We start from the raw sequence: 24,819 nt of genomic DNA, 5'->3' as shown, positions 1-24,819 counted from the left end.
TGGCAGGTTTTCTGTAGATGATCCAGCACATATGAGTGTTGAGATCCCCAGTGGCTGCAGAAGGTTCATGTTTCACCTGTCTGGAGCACGTACATAATTTTCTTTTCTTTCTTAGAAATATGGGGATCTACGGGATGTCTGCTTTCCATCTTGTACCGAGGGCATTTCTGTGGTGTCATGGCTGCAATGAAGCACACCACCAGGCAATGCTCCCAGACTTGACTTATTTTCAAATCCAGTATGCGACAAACAGTATTTTATAAAACATATAGCTGACTAAACAAAAGAAAAAAGAAAAAAACTTGGACAATATCACTCATAATGTCCTGTTTTTGAGTATGTTACACTGATATGTCTCAATAATCAATACAGCAACGAGCTTTGTGAAAAGGTGTGAATGCTTTGCCACAGCAGCTCACATTGAATCATTTCGTGACGGGAGGACGAAAAGTGAGACTGGGCTACACATTTGTCCACAGTTGGAAAGGGGATGCAGTCACTGTGAGAGCTGTCCAAGGTGCTGGAATACATTCTCTGCAGCAGATTGTTTCATGTTTGTGCGCATTGGTTTCTCAGTGGTATATTTGAAGCTTCACTTGCACAAAATGTGTGTTTGCAACCTTGCAGTATCAAAACCTTTCTTGTTTGAACGTTGTGCAACCAGACTATGTGAAGCGAGGTAGTGTCCACGCCACGCTGCATCCATTCCACGATTCTCGTGTGAATGTTTTTTCTTATAAGTTGTACAAATGATAATTATTTTTAATATCTATAAATATCATGATTTGCTCCTCTTGGTGTCACTGTTCCATCGAGCAACAAGAAGTAGGATTCGTCCCTCCCCACACGCACGGAGCTTTTGTTTTTCATCTCTGAGCAGAAAAGACGTTTGGATCAAACCTGCGAGGCGAGGAGACGTCGTGCTGCGTTTTCTGTGTTTGACATTCAGAACGAATCAAGAGGAAGGCATTTATTTTCACGGAAATACAGGTGTGTGTTTTTTTTTTTCATCGCATGTAAACGATGTGGAACAAAGGCGCCGATCAGAGCTGCGCTGCTGGATTTCTTTTCTTTTGTCTCTGCCGCTGTTTGTGGGAGAGCAGGCTTTGGCTGAAATACGGTACTCTGTTCCCGAGGAGGTGAAAGAAGGAACCTTTGTGGAAATGTGCTAAAGATCTCGGGCTGGACAAAGTCTCCCTGATTGATCGTCGTTTCCGCGTTGTTTCTGGATCTAAGGACAATTTTTTCGAGGTAAACCAGCACAATGGTGCGTTAGAGGTCCGTCGGAAAATCGACAGAGAGGAGCTTTGTCAGAGCAGTAACGCGTGCTTTATGGAGCTAAAGATAATTGTTGAAAATCCTTTAGAAATGCATCACGTTATTGTAGAAATTACTGATGTAAACGATCACTCTCCTAGATTCCCAGAAAAGAATCAGACATTTGAAATAGGTGAGCAGACACCAGCAGGAACACGACTCAGGCTGCACGCAGCCCGTGATCCTGATGCAGGAATCAGTTCTATCCGCACGTACACACTGACGTCAAACGAACATTTTGAACTAGATATTACTCAAAGAGATGAGGATAAAATTCCGTTTTTGGTACTGAAGAAGCCGTTAGACCGAGAAACAGAAAGTAAGCACGTGTTATTTGTCACAGCTGTTGATGGAGGAAAACCACAAAAATCTGGGACATTAAACGTGTCCATTAATGTTCTTGACAGTAACGATAACCGTCCAGTTTTTAGTCAGGATACTCACCAAATAGAAATCCAAGAAAATGTTCCGATTGGAACACCAGTTATAAAAGTGATAGCAGTAGATCCGGATGAAGGTAGTAACGGGGAAATATTATACAGCTTCAACCAAATATTGGATCCTAAAATCTCAAGTATATTTGAAATGGATATTACAACTGGGGAAATTAAAGTGAAAGGAGTTTTGGATTATGAAGAATCAGACATTTATAAACTGGATGTGGAGGCATCAGATAAAGGAACACCTCCATTAACCGGTAGGTGTGGAATCAATATAAAGATCAAAGATATCAATGATAATAATCCTGAAATAGAAATCACATCACTGTCAAATTCTGTTTCTGAAAATTCAAAACCTGGTACAGTTATTGCTCTGATTAGTGTGACAGATAAAGATTCTGGTGTGAATGGAAAAATAATTTCACAAATAATAAATAATGTTCCCTTTGAATTAAAACCATCCTATAAGGAAAATATTTATTCAATTGTGACAAAAGGATTTTTGGATCGAGAACAAATGTCACATTATGAAATAACAATCAAAGCCACAGATTGTGGTGAGCCTCCCTTATCCACTTTAAAAACACTGAATATTCAGATTTCAGATGTCAATGATAACAGTCCACAATTTGAACAAAATCCATTCCAGTTTTATCTTGCAGAAAATAATGTTGCTGGAAAGTCAATATTCTCTGTAAGTGCAACAGACAAAGACCTGAATGATAATGCAGCTATTAGTTATCATATTGTGAGAGAAGGTCAAAATGGAATAATGTCTTTCCTAAATATAAATCCTGATAACGGACACATTTCAGCACTAAAAAGTTTTGACTTTGAAATGCTGAAAAGTTTCCAGTTCCAAGTTGTGGCCACAGATTGTGGAACTCCATCACTGAGCAGTAACGTGACAGTGAACGTGTTCATTCTGGATCAGAACGACAACCCTCCAATCATCCTGTATCCAGTCAGTGCTAATGGTTCTGCTGAAGGTGTGGAGGAGATTCCCCGAAATGTGAACGCAGGTCACTTGGTGACTAAAGTGAGAGCCTATGATGCTGATATAGGATATAACGGCTGGTTACTGTTTTCACTGCAGGAGCTTACTGACCACAGTCTGTTTGCTTTGGACCGCTATACAGGACAGATCAGAACCCTTCGCTCATTCACAGAGACAGACGAGGCTGAGCAGAAACTGGTCATACTGGTCAAAGACAATGGGAACGTTTCACTCTCAGCAACAGCTACTGTGACTGTCAAACTTGTGGAGTCCAAAGAGGCTTTAGCAGCTTCTGATGTCAAAGGTTCAGCAAAAGATGAAGAGGACAATAATGTGACTTTTTATCTCATGATCACTTTGGGCTCAGTTTCCACACTTTTCCTCATCAGTATCATTGTGCTGATTGCCATGCAGTGCTCCAAAACCACCAGGACTATTCGTCCAAGTACTTGCAAGAAGCAGATTATGATGGAACTCTGTGCAACAGCATCCAGTACAGATCTGGAGAGAAGCGTTACATGTTAGTTGGACCCAGAATGAGTATTGGATCTACTGTAGTTCCTGGAAGCAATGCAAACACTCTGCTGGTTCCTGACAGGAGGGTCACCTCTGCAGAGGTAAGACATTAAAACACAAACATAAAAATGTTGAGAAGTAAAGAATTCCTGTTGTTCTGTTTTTGCTTGCAAACATTACATCACCATCACTGAAGGAATTGTGCAACTGAGTCAAGTTATTTTTTTCCAGTCTGTGCAATGGAAATCTTTTCTATCATTTATTATATTGTTTATACAAGGTCTGTCAGAAAAGTATCCGACCTTATTATTTTTTTCAAAACCATATGGATTTGAATCACGTGTGATTGCGTCAGCCAAGCTTGATCCTCGCATGGCGCAAAGCAATGCCGTGATGAAGCCTCACAGGACATGTTCTGGCATGTCCAGGCACATCCACAATTTCTCGGATAATCACTCAATGGAAAAACCACCAACAGCTGTCTGAACGCCATCTCAAAGCCGTCCTGTGAGACCAAAATGGAGGTGGTTTTGTCTCGCTCCAGTAGCGAATCCATCGTGATGCGTGAAGCCTCCGCTCAGCTTTCGATGACAAAATCTCTTGTTAAAAGTGAAATCTGCCGGAAAATGGTTGATGTCCAGCTCTTGTGATAACCAGAGAAATGGCACACGATGGTCACGGATCCATACAGCCATCCATTTAGAAATTAAATGGTCGCTCAGCCTGTCGATGGCGGCTTCAGAGCACGGCGCTCCACCAGTCGCTCTGGGCCATCCTTAAAGTGACAGTAACACTCCATAATCTCTTTGAAGCCCATAAAATTTTCACCAAAAACCATCTGAATTTCTCGAATGGTGTCCACTTTGATGTCCCTCACAGTTTCTGAAAAAATTTTGATCAAGCAAAGCGGCAGTCTCTGAGCCATTCCTAAACAATGAAAAAAATGACGAGAGGGGTGGACCACTCCTCACTCAAAGCCTGCTCACAGGCGAATGACGCAACCGACAGGCGTGAAAAAACTCAAGGTTCAAGCTTGTCTGACGCAATCACACATGATTCAAATCCATATGGTTTTTGAAAAAAATAATAAGGTTCGATACTTTTCTAATAGACCTCGTAGATATATGACAGAGCAGTACATGTGTACTGTTTCCATAACAGCAGATACAAGTGAGATAAGTGTGATATAGCTGTTGGCTACCTGTGTGGCTCTTTGGGCAGTGAGTTTTAGTACATAAATGTTATGTGTTTTAACACTAGCTGAGTTACCCTTTCTACACATGAGCAATAGAGTGAGATAAGTGTGATATAGCTGTTGGCTACCTGTGTGGCTCTTTGGGCAGTGAGCTTTAGTACATAAGTGTTATATGTTTTAACACTAGCTGAGTTACCCGTTCTACACACGAGCAATAGAGATTAATTTTAGCCCTGTCATTGTATATTTCATGTCACTTTAGTTAAGGTGTATTAAGTTGCATTGCATTGTGTGTATATTGTCAACATTACTTTTCAGATAGCAATTTGTGACATTCATGAGACTCAAGGGAATGATGATAAGAAGGTGATAGCATGTCATATCACTGCAATGCTCTGGCATGCCATACACAGCAGGTACATTTTAATTGGGGAAAAAAAAAACATGCTACCACATAGTAAGTATAGTATGATGCTTGCTACCTGACCTGAGTGCCATGTGAACTGCAAAAATAAGGGTTCCAATGAGCAGGTTGTGATTCTAATATATAAGGCTGACTGTGTGTCTGTGTTCACGCATGTACACTTTCAACCTAAGGGCCCCAGTGACCTCCCCTTCATTCCCCCAGTCACCATTGCAAGTTTGGTGTTGATTGCTTATTTACTGTCACTGTGCATAGCAAACACACACACGCACGCTCACACAGTCAACTTTACATATTGGATATTCAAATCGTCAGTCTCAAGGCAGCAGTGCTTCGTTACAGCCCACATTGATTTTTATAAAGCTTTTGATTCAGTTGATTGGGCTGCTCTCCTGGATGTCCTGAGAATTTGTGGGATCCCCAACAAGTCATCAGTGTGTACACAGAGACTATGAGTGCTGTAAGGAGCAAGGCTGAGACCCTGAGTTTTGTTCCAGTGGAAACTTATTTCTGCGTTCTGGCTCCTTGTCTGCTTGGGTCATTGCCAACCTGTACCAAAGGCAATGCTGTGGTGTCATGGCTGCAGTGAAGCACACCATCACACAATGCTCCCAGACTTATTTTCAAATCTCATCATCATCATCATCATCATCGGCTGTAACTCATTGCTAAATAGGATGGTAAGTTCTTTGGTGCGGGTACAGTCCTATGCGGTGTTGGCAGATCCTGCCACAGTTGGGACAGGAGAGAGATTGGGAGCTGCTGAACCAAGTGAGGAGGCTCTACTCGCATGACACTGGCTTTGTTGTTTGGTCTCTTCTTCCAAGCGGTCGTCGATCATCTTGAGTGACTGACTCACAAGGCTGTGCCAGGCCGTTCAGTCTTGAGCATCCTTCTCCCATGTTGAGATGCTTTTGTTGCAGGCCTTCAGGTGCTGTTTTAAGCAATCTTTCACACGCAGCTTGGGCCGACCAACTCTCCTCTTCCTCTCCTTGAGCTCACCTTAGAAGACTGCCTTAGGTAGTCAGGAGGTGTCCATATGCACTACATGGCCTACCTAGCTAAGATGATTCTGGGTGAGAAGGGCTTTGACGCTGGGGATTTTGGCTCACTGTCTCACCTCAGTATTTGAGACTCTATCTTTCCTGTGGATTTTCAGCAACTGTCTGAGCTGAGCCATCTGAGTGCATTGCAATGTCTGGATGTGGCAGTGGTATAGGCTGTAGGTCTCTAATGAATACAAGAGACATGACAGGACAACAGCACGGTATACTTTGTACTCGGGCTGTTGTCTGATCCAGGGCGGTTCCACACCTTGGTGTGAAGTTTGCTGAAATCAGCAGAGGCTGTGCTGACTCACTTCTCCACTTCTTTCTCCAGGCTGTTGTCATGGGAGAGTGTGCCATCTAGGTAGGTGAAGTACTCAATAAAGACGAGGCTATTAACATGAAGGTGAAGGTCCGGCTGGGGAGGATGAGTTCCTGGAGAAGGCTGGATCATGATTTCTGTCTTGGTAATGTTGATACTCAGACCAAGGTTAGGGCTGTAGTGTTGAAAGAATTGAGCATACTCTGGAGCTCCTCTGCAGAACGAGATACCATAGCAGCATCATCTGCATAGAGCAGTTCTCTCGCACAGATGGTCCGTGTTCTTGTGGTAACTTTTAGGCATCTTGTGTTGAAGAAATGGCCGTCTGAGTGGGGTGGTGAAGTACACCCTTTCGGTAGAGGCAGAGAGTTCCAAGACTGCAGAGAGAAGAGAGATGGGGCAAGTACACACCCCTGCATCACGCCTTCGTTGACGCTGAACTTGTCAGATGTCGAGCCTCCGACATGCTTGACATCTGACATAGCATTTTATGAAACATATAGTTGACTCACACAGTTTAAACGAAAACTTGGACAATATCACTCACATTGATACGTCTCAATAATCAATACAGCAACAAGCTTTGTGAAAAAGTGTGAATGTTTTGCCACAGCAGCTCACAATGTGTCCACGGGGTTATGCAACCCCAACCCAGTCTCAGGGCAGTTCGTGGTGGCATTGGTGCAGCAGATAATTGAAACAATCCTGCAAATGTTGATACAAGCACCAAAGCTGACACAAATACTCCTTAGACATTACTCTTTTGAAAAACCAACTAGCCAGTTGCATTTTCAATAGGTGGCCAGGTAGGGGTCAATTGAAGAATTACACAGGGGTCAAAATTAAAATGTTCCAATCAAATTGAAAACTACACTACATTATTTGTCTGATCATAACAATTCCAAAAACGTATAGTTCGGGCTATCTATGACTGGATGTTCAGGAGTTATGGGGTAAAAACAGCAAAAAAGATGCAAAAGGTCATTTTCACTTTGTACAGGGGTCAAAAGTTAAAGTTGCTCTAATTTTGGTAAAAGGTGATGCAAATTATTGGTTGAGATAATAGGATTAATAAATGGAATAGTTTTACTGTGTTGAATGCTTGGCCTCCAAAGTAAAGGTCAAACAAGGTCAGCGTAGATTCTGTGACATGTGGCATATGTTACCCCGTAACATGATAACTAAGCATGATACATGGTGCAAACTATTCCTTTTTAAAACCTTGTTAACTCAACTAATAATTTGCATCATTTTTACCAAAATTGGAGCAACTTTAACTTTTGACCACTGCACAAACTGAAAATGACCTTTGTCACTATTTTTGGTGTTTGTACCCCATAACTCCAGAACATTTAGTCACAGATTGTCCAAACTATACCTTTTTGGAATTGTTGTGATCAAACAGTGTAGTGTAGTTTTCAATTTGATTGGAGCATTTTTAATTTTGACCCCTGTGTAATTCTTCAATTGACCCCCACCCACCGCTGGACTGATAGTATTGCACACTGAGCATTTGCCTGGTGGCCTGATGGCCTACTGGCCTGCGGATATTTTTTTTTTTTTTACAAAGTAAAGCGATCTGTGAGCTTTTCATCTGTTTTTTTTTTTTTTGTAGCAGCTACGACTCGTCCTCACCTCTTAAAGCGCGGTGATAACAGCACACCTGTACTGAGCTTTACAAAGACATTTTTATGCTTTTTTTCCTCCTTTATTTAGAGCTGAGCTGAGCTGCTCCGTATCTGCACGTTAAAACAGCTGATCCTCCGTGACGTGTCAACAACTAACACTATTTTCCACTCAAATGCACCTAAACTCTCTTTCTGGGGAGCGCATGATGTGATGGTGATGGTCATGTTTTCTGCATAAATAAATGTTATCCATTCTTTGTGCTCAAACGCCAAAGCAGGGGCGAATCCAGATGGAATGGGGGCGTGGGGCAAGGATGCCCCCCCTCACAACACCCCTAGATTAAAGGTCCAGTTTTGAAGCCTTTTTTTACTACAACTACTAATACTACTTAAAATAATAATAATTTTGACAAGTAAAATGTTTAGAGAAAATTTAAATGTTAGAAAAATGTTAGAAAGAATTTAATAGTTACATTTATTAACAATGTAGGTTAGAAATTACAAGTTTTACTGTTACAGTGCTGTCAACCATTAAATATGAGATCAAGAAAGAGGTCTTTATTTTACTTTTTATAAAACAAGTATATATTTTCATTGAAGTCAAGAAAGGGTGACTATAAAGTGAGGCGGGGACCACTACGGCCATGATGGTAAGTGAAGGATAACTTCAGCTATTAATTGATGAACAGCAACCTAACTTGTTCATAAATCAGACATCTGTGTGTGAGAGAGACATTCTTATCTTCTGGTCCGAAGTAAAGTGCTGTCTAACTGGGTCACTCAGATATGAATTAAGGTTTGATATTATTTCCGTTCGTGCTAACTCTGCCAGTCACGTAACCTAGCCTAGCAATGTAACCTGTGCAAATGGTGTGCATGGCTAGCTACCATGCTGTCACCGCCAGGTTGTTTCTTTATTCTTTATTCTATTTGTGTGACGGTCGTGCGTCGGTCATACGAAGTATGCTGTTTTGCACAGTCTGCGGTGCGGTGGCGTGGTATAACGGTGTCCCTGTCGAAAAAAATGTATTTTCCCAAGTCCTGGCATAATTTCACATACCTAACATTTTACTTTAAATTGAGAGTCATTCTCTAAGTTGATTAGCAACACAAACTGGTAATAAAAGAAATCCTTGATGTTACCTGTAGCTTGTAGTGAGATATACAACCGTCTCCATCTTGTGGCCTTTTTCTGTATTGCAGTTTCAAAAGTTCAACCTTTGTATCCAGTCATTGGTCCAGTCATCCAGTTATTTCTTGCTTTATATGATGAATTGTATCACACAAGTCATGATATATTATTTATAGTATAGCCTACAGTATTTCTATAACAAATGTTTTTATATAATTTCTATTTCTAAATTTAAGTAACAAGGCTGAATGAAATGACGGCTTATTATGTCTATAAAGTAATGTGACCTACTGTCAATAGATCGTACTTTTGATAAGCCTATGATAACTGTATTTCGGGAGAACTTTTCATAATGGTTCTTATAGTGCTAAAATGTATGTGTCTCCTGGTGCACATTGATCGGTTAAGGGACCAAAAAAAAAAAAAACACACTGTCACAGCAGGCTTAATTTTTTTTCCCCTTCGATACCTGGTGGTGGCCTGGTCTTGGTTAAAAATGCCTGGCCTGAAAAATTTCCCCAGTCCAGCCCTGCCCCCACCTGGATGTCTATTGAAAATTCAAGTGGCTCGTCATTTTTTTTCAAAAGCGTAATGTCTAAGGAGTATTTGTGCCAAATTTGACACTTATATCACCATTTGCAGGTTTCTGCCCTAAATATTCTCTTAGCCGCTGCACTACATCAAGAGATATGAAGTTGTGGAGGGGGTGCAGTCACTGTGAGAGCTGTCCAAGGTTCTGGAATAACCATAACCATAACCTAATCTTACTCTTTCCCCCACCCTAACCATAACCACCCCGACCCCCCCCCCCCCCTTCACTTTTAATTTCGTGCAGCCATCACGGAATGAATGAGAATGAATTTGTGCTGCCGTGACGAAAATGAGGCGCTTTTCACCACAATAACACGAACCAAAAGGTTAATGTATATCTCGTGCTGCTGAATCACGACTTGCCGTGAGACGAGGTTGGTCTGTGCGCCCTGGTTTCTCAGTGGTTGTAGCTTCACTTGCACAAAATGGGTGGTTGCAACCTTGCAGTATCAAAACAATTCTTGTTTGAACGCTGTGCAATCAGACGACTTGAAGCAAGTGAGTGTCCACGCCACGCTGCTTCCATTCTACGATTCTCGTGTGAAAGTTTTTTTTTTTCTTTTTTCTAATAAGTAGTACAATTGACAGTTATTTTTAATATCTATACATATCATGATTTGCTCCTCTTGGTGTCACTGTTCCATCGAGCAACATGAAGTAGGATTCGTCCCTCCCCACACGCACGGAGCTTTTGTTTTTCATCTCTGAGCAGAAAAGACGTTTGGCTCAAACCTGCGAGGCGAGGAGACGTCGTGCTGCGATTTCTGTATGACATCCAGAACGTATCAAGAGGATTTTCACGGGAATAAACGTGCTTTTTAATCGCTTCTTCACGATGTGGAACAAAAGGCGCCGATCAGATCTGCGCTGCTGGATTTCTTTTCTTTTGTCTCTGCCGCTGTTTGTGGGAGAGCAGGCTTTGGCTGAAATACGGTACTCTGTTCCCGAGGAGGTGGAAGAAGGAACCTTTGTTGGAAATGTTGCTAAAGATCTCGGGCTGGGCAAAATCTCCTTTATTGATCGTCATTTCCGCGTTGTTTCTGGATCGAAGGACAATTTTTTCGAGGTAAACCAGAACAATGGTGCGTTAGAGGTCCGTCGGAAAATCGACAGAGAGGAGCTTTGTCAGAGCAGTAACGCGTGCTTTATGGAGCTAAAGATAATAGTTGAAATCCTTTAGAAATGCACCACGTTATTGTAGAAATTAATGATGTAAACGATCACTCTCCTAGTTTTCCTGAAAAGAATCAGACATTTAAAATAGGTGAGCAGACACCAGCAGGAACACGACTCCAGCTGCACGCAGCCCGTGATCCTGATGCTGGAATCAATTCTATCCGCACGTACACACTGACGTCAAACGAACATTTTGAACTTGATATTACTCAAAGCGATGATGATTAAAATACCATTTTTAGTTCTTAAAAGGTCTTAGACAGAGAAGAAATAAGTAAACATTTGATATTTCTTACAGCTGTTGATGGAGGGAAACCACAGAAATCAGGCACATTAAATGTTTCAATTATTGTTCTTGACAGTAATGATAACCGTCCATTTTTTAGTCAGAATACTTACCAGCATGAAATAAAAGAAAATATCCCTATAGGCACATCTGTGATAAAAGTGAAAGCAATTGACCCAGACGCAGGCAACAATGCGGAAATAGAATATAGTTTTAGTAAAACATTGGATCCGAAAGTCTTGAACTTTTTTGAATTAGATCGAATAAACGGAGAAATTAAAGTGAAAAGAATTTTGGATTATGAAGAATCTGAGGTTTATAAAATAGATATTGAAGCGTCAGATAAAGGAACACCTCCTTTAACAGGCAGGTGTCGAGTCATTGTGAAGCTACAAGATATTAATGACAATCCACCTGAAATAGAAACCACATCACTGTCAAACACAGTTTCTGAAGATTCAAAACCTGGTACAGTCATTGCTCTGATTATTGTGACAGATAAAGATTCTGGTGTGAATGGAAAAATAATTTCACACATAATAAATAATGTTGCCTTTGAATTAAAGCCATCTTATAAGGAAAATATTTATTCAGTTGTGACTAAAGGATTTTTGGATCGAGAACAAATTTCACATTATGAAATAACAATCAAAGCCACAGATTGTGGTGAGCCTCCCTTATCCACTTTAAAAACACTGAATATTCAGATTTCAGATGTCAATGATAACAGTCCACAATTTGAACAAAATCTGTTACAGTTTTATCTTGTAGAAAATAATGTTGCTGGAAAGTCAATATTCTCTGTAAGTGCAACAGACAAAGACCTGAATGATAATGCAGTTATTACTTATCATATTGTGAGAGAAGGTCAAAATGGAATAATGTCTTTCCTAAATATAAATCCTGATAATGGACACATTTCAGCACTAAAAAGTTTTGACTTTGAAACCCTGAAACGCTTCCAGTTCCAAGTTGTGGCCACAGATTGTGGAACTCCATCACTGAGCAGCAACGTGACAGTGAATGTGTTCATTCTGGATCAGAACGACAACCCTCCAGTCATCCTGTATCCAGTCAGTGCTAACGGTTCTGCTGAAGGTGTGGAGGAGATTCCCCGAAATGTGAATGCAGGTCACCTAGTGACTAAAGTCAGAGCCTATGATCCTGATATAGGATATAACGGCTGGTTACTGTTTTCACTGCAGGAGCTTACTGACCACAGTCTGTTTGCTTTGGACCGCTATACAGGACAGATCAGAACCCTTCGCTCATTCACAGAGACAGACGAGGCTGAGCATAAACTGGTCATACTGGTCAAAGACAATGGGAACGTTTCACTCTCAGCAACAGCTACTGTGACTGTCAAACTTGTGGAGCCCAAAGAGGCTTTTGCAGCTTCTGATGTTAAAGGTTCAGCAAAAGATGAAGAGGACAATAATGTGACTTTTTATCTCATGATCACTTTGGGCTCAGTTTCCACACTTTTCCTCATCAGTATCATTGTGCTGATTGCCATGCAGTGCTCCAAAACCACAGACTATTCGTCCAAGTATTTGCAAGAAGCAAATTATGATGGAACTCTGTGTAACAGCATCCAGTACAGATCTGGAGAGAAGCGTTACATGTTAGTTGGACCTAGGATGAGTTTTGGATCTACTATAGTCCCTGGAAGCAATCCAAACACTCTGGTGGTTCCTGACAGGAGGCAAACATCTTTAGAGGTACGTTGGAATACATACAGTAGCTGAAGCATTTGTGTTTGATTGTCATACACTCATATGTTATGTTATGATATGTGATATTGTTGTTGACCCTGTGTCGAGCATTCCCTCCATTCACATGTGAACAAAGTAACTCATTGACCTTTAATGCAATTTTGACCATACTTGGTGGAATGGTTGTGGGTCAGCTAAGGTTGAAGTGATTTAACTTTGGGGGGAAATGGTTAAAAATCCAAGTCACAGTCCAAGGTACAAATTTCAGGCCAAGGACTGTATATATCCTTGGGATATTTGTAGTGGCTATTTAACATATTATCTTGATGTATCAGTGCTGCTTTTGATACTGTTGACCATAAAATTTTATTACAGAGATTAGAGCATGCCATAGGTATTAAAGGCACTGCGCTGCGGTGGTTTGAATCATATTTGTCTAATAGATTACAATTTGTTCATGTAAATGGGGAATCTTCTTCACAGACTAAAGTGAATTATGGAGTTCCACAAGGTTCTGTGCTAGGACCAATTTTATTCACTTTATACATGCTTCCCTTAGGCAGTATTATTAGACGGTATTGCTTAAATTTTCATTGTTACGCAGATGATACCCAGCTTTATCTATCCATGAAGCCAGAGGACACACACCAATTAGCTAAACTGCAGGATTGTCTTACAGACATAAAGACATGGATGACCTCTAATTTCCTGCTTTTAAACTCAGATAAACTGAAGTTATTGTACTTGGCCCACAAATCTTAGAAACATGGTGTCTAACCAGATCCTTACTCTGGATGGCATTACCATGACCTCTAGTAATACTATGAGAAATCTTGGAGTCATTTTTGATCAGGATATGTCATTCAAAGCGCATATTAAACAAATATGTAGGACTGCTTTTTGCATTTACGCAATATCTCTAAAATTAGAAAGGTCTTGTCTCAGAGTGATGCTGAAAAAACTAATTCATGCATTTATTTCCTCTAGGCTGGACTATTGTAATTCATTATTATCAGGTGTCCTAAAAGTTCCCTAAAAAGCCTTCAGTTAATTCAAAATGCTGCAGCTAGAGTACTAACGGGGACTAGAAGGAGAGAGCATATCTCACCCATATTGGCCTCTCTTCATTGGCTTCCTGTTAATTCTAGAATAGAATTTAAAATTCTTCTCTTACTTATAAGGTTTTGAATAATCAGGTCCCATCTTATCTTAGGGACCTCGTAGTACCATATCACCCCAATAGAGCGCTTCGCTCTCAGACTGCAGGCTTACTTGTAGTTCCTAGGATTTGTAAGAGTGGAATGGGAGGCAGAGCCTTCAGCTTTCAGGCTCCTCTCCTGTGGAACCAGCTCCCAATTCATATCAGGGAGACAGACACCCTCTCTACTTTTAAGATTAGGCTTAAAACTTTCCTTTTTGCTAAAGCTTATAGTTAGGCTGGATCAGGTGACCCTGAACCATCCCTTAGTTATGCTGCTATAGACGTAGACTGCTGGGGGGTTCCCATGATGCACTGTTTCTTTCTCTTTTTGCTCTGTATGCACCACTCTGCATTTAATCATTAATGATCGATCTCTGCTCCCCTCCACAGCATGTCTTTTTCCGGTTCTCTCCCTCAGCCCCAACCAGTCCAGCAGAAGACTGGCCCCTCCCTGAGCCTGGTTCTGCTGGAGGTTTCTTCCTGTTAAAGGGAGTTTTTCCTTCCCACTGTAGCCAAGTACTTGCTCACAGGGGGTCGTTTTGACCGTTGGGGTTTTACATAATTATTGTATGGCCTTGCCTTACAATATAAAGCGCCTTGGGGCAACTATTTGTTGTGATTTGGCGCTATATAAAAAAAAAATGATTGATTGATTGATGTATTTTGTACGGTAAGATATGAAAAGCTATGCACTACCTTATGTGAATATACCTAGAAATTCCTGTGCATGCCCACAATGCAGATTATGCTTAAAACATTCATAATGCACATTTGAATTTTGGTTAAGATTTGAATGGGGATTAGAATAACCACAATAATAATGAAATGATGACTTACCGCTTTTTATTTTTGCCTTTAAAATCTACCATCTTGGGTGTCATAACCCCCTCTAGAAAACACATTGGATAAGTATGAAATCTGCATGAAAAACCCCACAAAAATGTGTTAACATATGAATTTTTGTTCCCCTTTTTATTTTTATTTATTTATGTATATTTGTATGTTTTACTGTGAATTGTTGTGAGAATAGGCTGAGCTAGTTTGATTATTTGGTTAAACATAGATCTATGGATACTCTTAGACATGGGCATGAAGTCATATATCCTCTTTCTGTTGGCCATGTGATGTTTGACCTTAGGTGATTTTCATGCTCAAACACAATTAAAATGACTGTTTGAATAACTGGTTCAACACACACCTACGATTACCATGAAATAGTACTATGAAGTCATACATCACTGCTATTAGTCACATGACCTTTGAACTTGAGTGATCTTGGAATGTCAAACTGAATTAAAGTCACAATTGCAAAAAAATGATTTCATATACACTTATGGAATACTAATATGATGTGACATATCACCTTTGTGTTGGTCACACCACCTTTTGAACTAGAATGATCAGTCCTTACAGACAGTTCCAGAATTTCAATATTTTATCCAACAAATAATTCAACCAATATAGATGTACATAAAGAGATAGATAGATTGATATACCACTATATATCTATGGTGAGATACATACAGGCATATTTGTAGAATTATTTGTTGAATTAATTATTGACATCCGGGTATCAAAACTACCTGGAGCTTATGTATGAGTTTGAAATGTCAAGGTCATAATTGTTTAAATCACATAGTTTGGAGACAATATTGATTAACCATGATTCAAGGATTGCATGTTAGTCAAAGATAAAGTGGTACAGCTTGTGACATATCACTTTTCTGTTGGTCTCATGACCTTACCTTGTATGATTTTGAAAGGTCAAACTCAAAGTTTTAAACTGTTTCAGTCACACAGCTTGGAGACAAGGTGGATTAAATATGGTTGAAGGATTATGTTTTATTGAAGGATAAAGTGGTTCAACTCTGGAGAGAATTGATCAAATGTCAAGGAGCCCTATTTAGTTATATCCACTATATGATTCTCTTTGACTCAAAGAGCTCTGAGGTTTTTGGATTTTCAGCTCAACTATGAAAGTTCTTTCACATTAAAATTATAGTAATTCATTGTGTTGACTATATGTGACTTGTGTCAGATCTGTACTTGTTGAATGTACTTGGGTTTGTAAGTTATCAGTTGAAAAAAGGCAGGAGAGAGGTGATGACAGCGAGAGAAGAAAATACCTTGGCTTCAGAATTTGAGAAGCTGTCTTCTTTCAACCATTGTTGAATTGTAGACATAATTAAATCATACTCAGTGCAGATATGTCATATATATATATATATATACATACATATGTATGTATGTATGTATATGTATATATATATATATATATATATATATATATATATGTCCAGGGTGTTCCCTGCCTCATGCATGCTGGAATATAGGCTCCAGCCCCCTGTGACCCTTAATGAGAGTAAGCAGGTACAGAAAATGGATGGATGAATGCTTTCACTCTAAGAAATAAAATGTTGAATTTAATTGATAAAGTTAAGGTAACTTTTTCCACATAACTTTGTCAATTAAGTTCAACACAATATTGGGATTTAAGTAATAGTGTTTCATTTGATTTAATTAACATCAATGACAATGTTGTTTTGCACTTAATTAGCAATGTTATGTGGGAAAAGTTACCTTAACTTTATCAATTAAATTCAACATTTTATGCCTAAGAGTGTATGTTTCATTTCTAAGAGTGTTGTCACAGTTGTTTTTGTTTTTTTTCTTTGTTTGTTTTGTTTTGTTTTTTAAGGCATATTGTCACTATCCATTGTGCTGAAAAATATAATAACATGAAGGAGTAAATAATTTAATTCACTGCTGCCATTGACATTCATGTTTCATTTCCATTATTTTTTTTTTATATAATACTGTAACTCATCATATGGTTGGTTAGGTTGTGTTGTTGTTGAATGACATTCACTTGGTGTCACTGTGTGAACAGAAAAGTGTTTCACAAGGAATTCTTTTGTCCAATATTTGGATCCTCCCCTTTATGGGCTGGCTGTTCCAAAACGCAGATGCAGACTGAACACCATCCTCTGTCCGCATTTGTCATGGCACATTTGAAACCATAATATATATTTTTTTCAGGCGTGTTTTTATGTGGAGTTATTTTTTAAGAAGTGGAATATCTGTAATTTGTTGTAGTTATGGATCAGAACGGATGGAGACGCCGATAGCAGTGGGCGGCTTTTATTGTTGGCTTCATTCTGCTGCGGAGCTGAACCTCGGCGCAGATCAGATATTCCATCGCTGAGGAGGCTGAAGAAGGAACCGTTGTGGGGAATGTAGCGAAAGATTTGGGACTACAAAAGCCCTTATTAAAAGAGAGAAGATATCGCATCGTTGAGAGTTCAACAGAGTCATTTTCACATCGACCAGAACGACGGGATGCTGTACATTCACTGACTGTTTGACAGGGAGGCTGTCTGCGAGCGGAGCAGTGTCTGCTTGATCAACCTGAAAACGGTGCTGGAAAATCCTCTGGAAATTCATTACGTGACCGTAGAGGTGCTTGACGTGAACGACCACTCTCCCAGCTTTTCAGACAAAGAGTCACGTCTGGAAATTTCCGAGTCGGCTCTACCGGGTTTGTGTATTCCTCTGCAAGCAGCACACGATCCGGATGTCGGTTTGTTTTCTGTACAGAAGTACCGACTGAGTCATAATGATCATTTTGTTTGGAGGTGAAAGATCGATTTTGTCTATCTTGGCTTTCAGTGCTTACCAGTCCAGTAAGTATCAGTGAAATTGTGGAGAGCTGGACATGTCCAAACTTGTCCTCTGACACGCCGAAACGGAGGTGTTCCTTTGTCTCGCTTCCAAAGCGAATCGGTCTTTACGCGCGAAGCCTCCGCGCGGCTTTCCATGACAAAATCTCTTGTTAAAAGTGAAATCTGCCGGAAAATGGCTGATATCCAGCTCTTGTGATAACCAGAGAAAGAGCACACGACGGTCTCGTATCCACAGAGCCATCTGTTTACAAATGGTCCGGTGGCTTGTGCCGCGTCATCGCAGCTCGGAGCGCAGCGCGCCGAGCGTCCTTAAAGGGGTCCTTAAAGCTGTACTAACAGACCTTATTCTCTGTGAAGCCCGTAAAATTTTCACCGAAAGCCAGATACATTTTTCGAATGGTTTCCAGGTGCCAGTCTCTAACAGCTTCTGAAAAAATTCTGATGAAAAAAACCCTAAATCATTCCGCCATTTCCAGACAATGAAAATCCGATGACGGGGTGGGACCACTCCTTCCACAAGGTGTGCTCACAGGTGAATGACATCACTGACAGGCGTGGAAAAACTCACGCATGCGCACAAGGGTTCAAGCTTGTCTGACGTGAAAACATATGAATCAAATCCATATAGTTTAAAAAAATAAATAAAAAGGTATGATACTTTATGGACAGACCTCGTAATTAATGCCATGTGGTTACAATAGCCCCGATCAAAATAAATAAATGTGTAATTTCTATCCAGGTTTATTAGACTATTTAAAAGTAAATATCAAATCTCAGGAATGATTGTAATGCTCATTCAAGTGATACTCTAAATTTAATCTATGATAACTTGTTAAACTAACCTGCTGAACAATGGTTTTGCAAACTACAGGCCAGCCTTCTGTTCTTGGGTCATAATGCTAACCATATCATACGCATTATTGCCACTTTCATTTCAAATCTCTACAAATCTTGACAAATGATGAGTTTTTGTGTGCGCTTGCAAAAATGCAAATTTGTTTTTAATTATGTCAAGTGTACACATCAAATCACATAAACATTCTTCAGATTTGGGCTTTTTACATATTATTTGATTTGACTGTTCTCACATTGCTGTAGAAACAGTTAGCTGTGATCCATCTGCTTTTTAGAACATTCTAATTGTGCCAAACATCTTTTATGTTTAATGAGCTTGCTGCAGCTGTAGATTTTATCACCATGGTCTATATGATAGCAAAATACATTATCTTAAGAACTCTTCATCATATTTAGATCAAACTCTGTAGATACACTGGGTCTATAGCTGGGAAGAAATTATTTGATTTTTGCTCAGCCAACGGTGAAGGTCAGAGGTCAAGGTCAATCTTGGACCCCATGCTAATACAAAGGAAAATTGTATTTTTTTTTTTATTTTTTTTTTTTTTTTTAGGAAATGAGTAGTTACACATTTTATTATTTGTGAGCTTCACTATTTCAGTGTTGCGTTTTCTCTACATTCCTGATATTTTGAGATGTGGTTAAGGTGACATTATGCTGCCTGAGGGCTTTTGTTGTTGTATTTTATTTTATAGTTCTTCAGATGTGTTCGATGTGAGAACAATCAGCCAGCCAAAATACAGGGACACTATAAAAATGTATGTGAAAAAAAAAAATCTGATGTGGCAGCATTATATAATTCAAATAATTTCAGTTAAAAACACAAATAAAGTAATTAATACAAGTAATTAAAAAATAATTAATTTTTAAGAATGCATCACTTCGCTGTCTGTTTTGCAGATCAGCTATTTGATAACATGACTCGTGTGTCACATGCACCCAGGGCACAGTGAATCAGTCTAGAAAGTGATTTACTAAGCCCCAATATCAAATGGATGACAAATATTACTTGTTGAAGCCTTATACATTTATTTTTCCCTGAATTATTCTATAATTTGTGTATATAACATCTATTTTCACAGTTGAACAGAAATTATGACAGTTGTATTTATAATAGTTTCTAAAGGACTTATATCACTATATAAGACATTCACACGTTACATAGCTGGTTTGCTGGATTATAGTTTGTATATACATCAGCATATATATAAAAATTTTGAAGAGATCTTTATAATCATGTTTTTTTTTTCATTATATTCTAAGTTGATTCACTGTGCCCTGTGAATTAGTGTCCGTGGCACAGTGAATCAAAATATTTTAAATCAATTTTAAACACCTGTAAATTACACTTGGGGAAAAATAAATAAACAGCCTTATAAACAATAACTTGCTGTATTAAATCCACAATAGAATTACCCATACCTATGCATAATGTTTTTATACTGCCACAAAACAACATTTCTGATCCACTGTGCCCCGGTTTCTCTATTTTGTTGAAATCGTGAATAATATGGTCCACTTTCACTGAGCACGTGGTTCACTCACTCCACGAGTCACACTGGCAGTTGAGCTCTTCGATGTCCATGGTTCTGAATCCTTAATCTCCTCATGTAAAAGCTGCTGCTGGGTTCGAATGTGACACTTTCTTTGGGACTTTGCTGCTGTCTCCGTGTCTACGCGGGATTGACTCGGATACTCCAACTTCTTCCCACCTCTAACACGTCAGGCAAGTTCGGTAAACTTGTACGTTTGAACAGAGTGTGACTGACTTGTTGTGTGTCAGCTCTGTGACAGATGGGAGGCCTGTCAGGGTGTACCAGGAACCCTCCCCCACCCATGATCCTGAATTTGAATAACCGATTTTTAGAAAATGAATGAGGATAAACAAGGGCACAATTAGAACAAGAAATTGGGGGGGACAACGTGCATGGCCCCGCAGGGCCGAAGGCCACTAGGCCGGGGGGCTGGGGGCTGCTTTAGGCCCCCAGAAGCCAACAGTTTTCTAGATAAGCTCAGATGCATTCTGAGCCTCTCAGAACCGTCATTTTAATGTTTTGAGAACGACAATAACGTGGACACCATTTGACTATACAATTTGAAACTGTGGATATAAGTACTTTATTCTGAGAATAGCCAACATGATTTTTATTACCATCCTGGTAGTACATAAGGTATCACCACATGAGTAGAATCAAAAAAGAATGATAGGTGAGTTTTCATAAAAAAAAAAACAACTGCAATGTGGTAAAATGTATTCATAAATATGAAAGAACAGGCTCTTAATAATAGTAACTATATCGCATACTGTATTTTCTTCTCAAGATTGTTTTTGCATAAATTTGAAAAAAACAACCAGATCATAAGTTTAGGATAAAGTAGTTATCATGAATTAATTTCGAAGTGGCACTAATAACAACCTCATACTGAACATAATTTCGCTTGCAAAAATGTATTTATGCTACATACATTTTTCAGATTTGGTGTTGGGAGGGAATGTGCACGTTGAAATAACGTGACATTTACGTGAATATAGGATTGCTCGGCTGCAGTTCATCTTCGTCATTTATGTGACTCTTATAGTGAAAGCTGGAAGTGAAATGTTCATTCATAATCATTTTGTAGCATCTTTCTTGTCAGTCCACATAAAACAATGCAAGTCAAAACACTGGAGCAAATGCTGCAATTCAACAGTGAAAAATATATTTTCATAAAATGCATCATTGTGTAATTTCACCTGGTGGCAGCAAACGATCACTATGATGACTAAAAGCATCTGCTCATTCTGCACACTCTGTTTCCGCCCCTTCCACGCGGGCTCCACGTCGTTTTTAGCTGCAACACTTTAGATAAATGCGCAGCGACCGTTTTGTTGATTTCGGTGCAGCTGACTCTTTGTGTGTTTTAAAGCTGTGACCGACACAAAAACCGAGACAAGTGGAGACTCATCGCGTGTGGATTTTTATTTTCATCTCAGATCATGGAACAAAGAGGACGGGAGGCATGGCGACCGCGCCTGGTCGCTTTTTTGGCACTGAGTATGTTTTTAAGAGCAGCCTCAGCGCAGCTCCGATATTCTATATCGGAAGAGCTCAAAGAAGGGAGTTTTGTTGGGAATTTGGCGAAGGATATGGGAATAGACGTGGATTCAATGAAACAAAGAGGATTCCACATAATGCCCGGCTCTGCAGAACCTCTTTTCAAGGTAAACGACAAAGACGGGGTGCTTTATGTGAACCGTAAAATAGACAGAGAGGACGTTTGTTCGGAGAACAGCGTTTGTTTAATCAACCTCAAAACGATGCTCGAAAACCCTCTTGAGGTTCGTTACGTCACCGTGGAGGTGAAAGACATAAATGACCATTCCCCCTCCTTTGCACAAAAAGAAATCAGACTCCAGATCGTCGAATCTGCGTTACCGGGCGCACGGTATCAGTTACAAGACGCGCGCGATCCAGACAGTGGCATAAATTCTGTTCACAAGTACAGCATCAGTCACAGCGATCACTTTCGTTTAGAGGTGAAAGATCGAGGAAGAGATGGAAAAACGCCGATTTTACTCTTGGAAAGATCGTTGGACAGAGAGAATAAAAGCAACCATAAATTATTGCTGACAGCTGTCGATGGTGGAAACCCCCCGAAATCTGGTACTGTCGAAATACAAATAGAAGTTTTAGATGTGAATGACAACATGCCTGTCTTCACTAAAGACCCTTATTCCGCTGTTTACAAGAAAACGCCCCCGATTGGTACAACAGTGATCCAGGGTAAAGCAACCGATGTAGATGAAGGTCCGAACGGAGAAGTATATATTCATTGGCAGTAATGAAAAGATAAAATTCGTGATTTGTTTCATGTTGACTCCAATTACTGGTATACTATTACTGTGATAGGAAATGTGAATTTGAAGAACAAGACAGCTTGTGATATCGATATACAGGCCTCCGAGAAAGGAAATATTCCATTCAAACAGACAAAAGTGTTAGCATTCAATTGCTGACATAAATGACAACACACCTGATATCGAAGTGCCTCAGTATCAGCATGATTTCAGAGAACTCAAGACCAGGGACCACAGTAGCACTTAGCAGCATCACTGATTTGGATTCGGGTCCTAATGGAAAAAATAGCTGCCTTTGTTGCTGAAGTGACACTTTTAAATTAACTCCATCAATGCAAGACGGCATGTTTGCTGTTGTCACAAAGTCAACACTTGACAGGGAGCATCAATCACAATATGATATTACAATAATAGCTAAAGATGAGGGTCAACCGCCATTAACATCTGCAAAGGCTATAAGTGTTTTTGTGTCGGATGTGAATGACAACAGCCCTGAATTCAATATGAGCCCCTATATTTTTTACATGACCGAAAATAACTCCCCAGGAGGATCTATTCTTTCTGTCAAGGCATATGATCGAGATGATGGAGAAAATGCTGCGATTTCATACCACATCCTCAGAGATGCAGCTTATGAAAATAAAGTGACATCATTTCTCAACATAAATTCTGAAAATGGAGATGTTGTGGCACTGAAAAGTTTTGACTTTGAGACCCTGAAAAGTTTCCAGTTCCAAGTTGTGGCCACAGATTGTGGAACTCCATCACTGAGCAGCAACGTGACAGTGAACGTGTTCATTCTGGATCAGAACGACAACCCTCCAGTCATCCTGTATCCAGTCAGTGCTAATGGTTCTGCTGAAGGTGTGGAGGAGATTCCCCGAAATGTGAACGCAGGTCACTTGGTGACTAAAGTCAGAGCCTATGACGCTGATATAGGATATAACGGCTGGTTACTGTTTTCACTGCAGGAGCTTACTGACCACAGTCTGTTTGCTTTGGACCGCTATACAGGACAGATCAGAACACTTCGCTCATTCACAGAGACAGACGAGGCTGAGCATAAACTGGTCATACTGGTCAAAGACAATGGGAACGTTTCACTCTCAGCAACAGCTACTGTGACTGTCAAACTTGTGGAGCCCAAAGAGGCTTTTGCAGCTTCTGATGTTAAAGGTTCAGCAAAAGATGAAGAGGACAATAATGTGACTTTTTATCTCATGATCACTTTGGGCTCAGTTTCCACACTTTTCCTCATCAGTATCATTGTGCTGATTGCCATGCAGTGCTCCAAAACCACAGACTATTCCTCCAAGTATTTGCAAGAAGCAAATTATGATGGAACCTCTGTGCAACAGCATCCAGTACAGATCTGGAGAGAAGCGATTACATGTTAGTTGGACCCAGGAATGAGTGGTTGGATCTACTATAGTTCCTGGAAAGCCAATGCAAAACACTTTGGTGGTTCCTGACAGGAGACAAACATCTGCAGAGGTAAGACATTAAAAATGCAACCATAAAAAATGTGGACAGGCACTGAATTCTCATTGTTTATTATTTTATACCCACCTGTGTCCTCTAACCTTCTAGCACAGTTACAACCACTTGCAAACATTACATCACCATTATGGGATGAAGTGTGCAAATTAGTCAAGTCATTTTTTTCCGAGGCCAAAATATGGTCATCGTGTTATTGTGAAGGCCTTCATCTGTCCATTTGTCTGTGCTCAGTACAAGTCCAGTTCTATTACTGCCAGGGTCTCCAAATTCACAGGGGAACATTCTTGGGACAGAGACCTTGGACAAGTTCAAAGATGGCTAACATTGATGTATTTTAAGAGGTCAAAATGTCAACATTCTGTTTCTAGTTTTTAATGCTCATAAGGGCGAAAGGGTATTTTAGCAATGCTTTAATATTTCTTTTTCCAATCTGTGCTATGGAATTTTTGTGTCCTTTATAATATTATTTACACCAGTATGACAGAGCAGCACGTGTATGTTTCCATAAAAGTAGATACAAGTTAGACAAGTGTGATGTACAGTAGTTATTGTGACTACCGTCTGCTCTTTGACAGTGACTTTTATACAAACTGTTCCATCTATGTCAACATTTTTTTGATGATTTTTGCAAAAGCTTTTGATTCGGCGTCGACTACTCTCATGGGCATCCTGAGAATGACCCAGGATGACTATTGGATCTACCGTAGCTTCAGGCAGTAATGCAAAAACTCTGGTGACTCCTGGCAGGAGACAAGATTCTGAAGAGGTGACATCAGTAGTTTGACTGTGACTGTGTTGCCTTTGGCTTGGCTTCATATCTATTCTCGCATTCTTTTTTTTTTTTTGTGCCCCCTTCATGAAATGAGACAAATTTCATGACTTTTTTTTAACTTACTATTACTAACCCGACTCCTAATCTTAACCAGTAATCTAACCCTACTTCCTTCCCCCAACCCT

General features: G+C 39.9%; 1 protein-coding gene and 2 pseudogenes across 3 annotated transcripts in view; all 3 read left to right on the top strand.

Moving 5' to 3' along the window:
* Nucleotides 1-24,819, top strand: part of LOC117519820 (protocadherin gamma-A11-like) — a 911,360-nt gene that overhangs the window by 98,723 nt on the left and 787,818 nt on the right. The gene's annotated exons all lie outside the window — the stretch shown is intronic.
* On the top strand, nucleotides 750-3,383 carry LOC117520494 (annotated as a pseudogene).
* Nucleotides 1,142-23,759, top strand: LOC117520493 (annotated as a pseudogene).

Source organism: Thalassophryne amazonica, chromosome 11 (genome assembly GCF_902500255.1).
Source record: "Thalassophryne amazonica chromosome 11, fThaAma1.1, whole genome shotgun sequence".
NCBI lineage: Eukaryota > Metazoa > Chordata > Actinopteri > Batrachoidiformes > Batrachoididae > Thalassophryne > Thalassophryne amazonica.
This window is presented reverse-complemented; position numbering and strand designations above follow the sequence as displayed.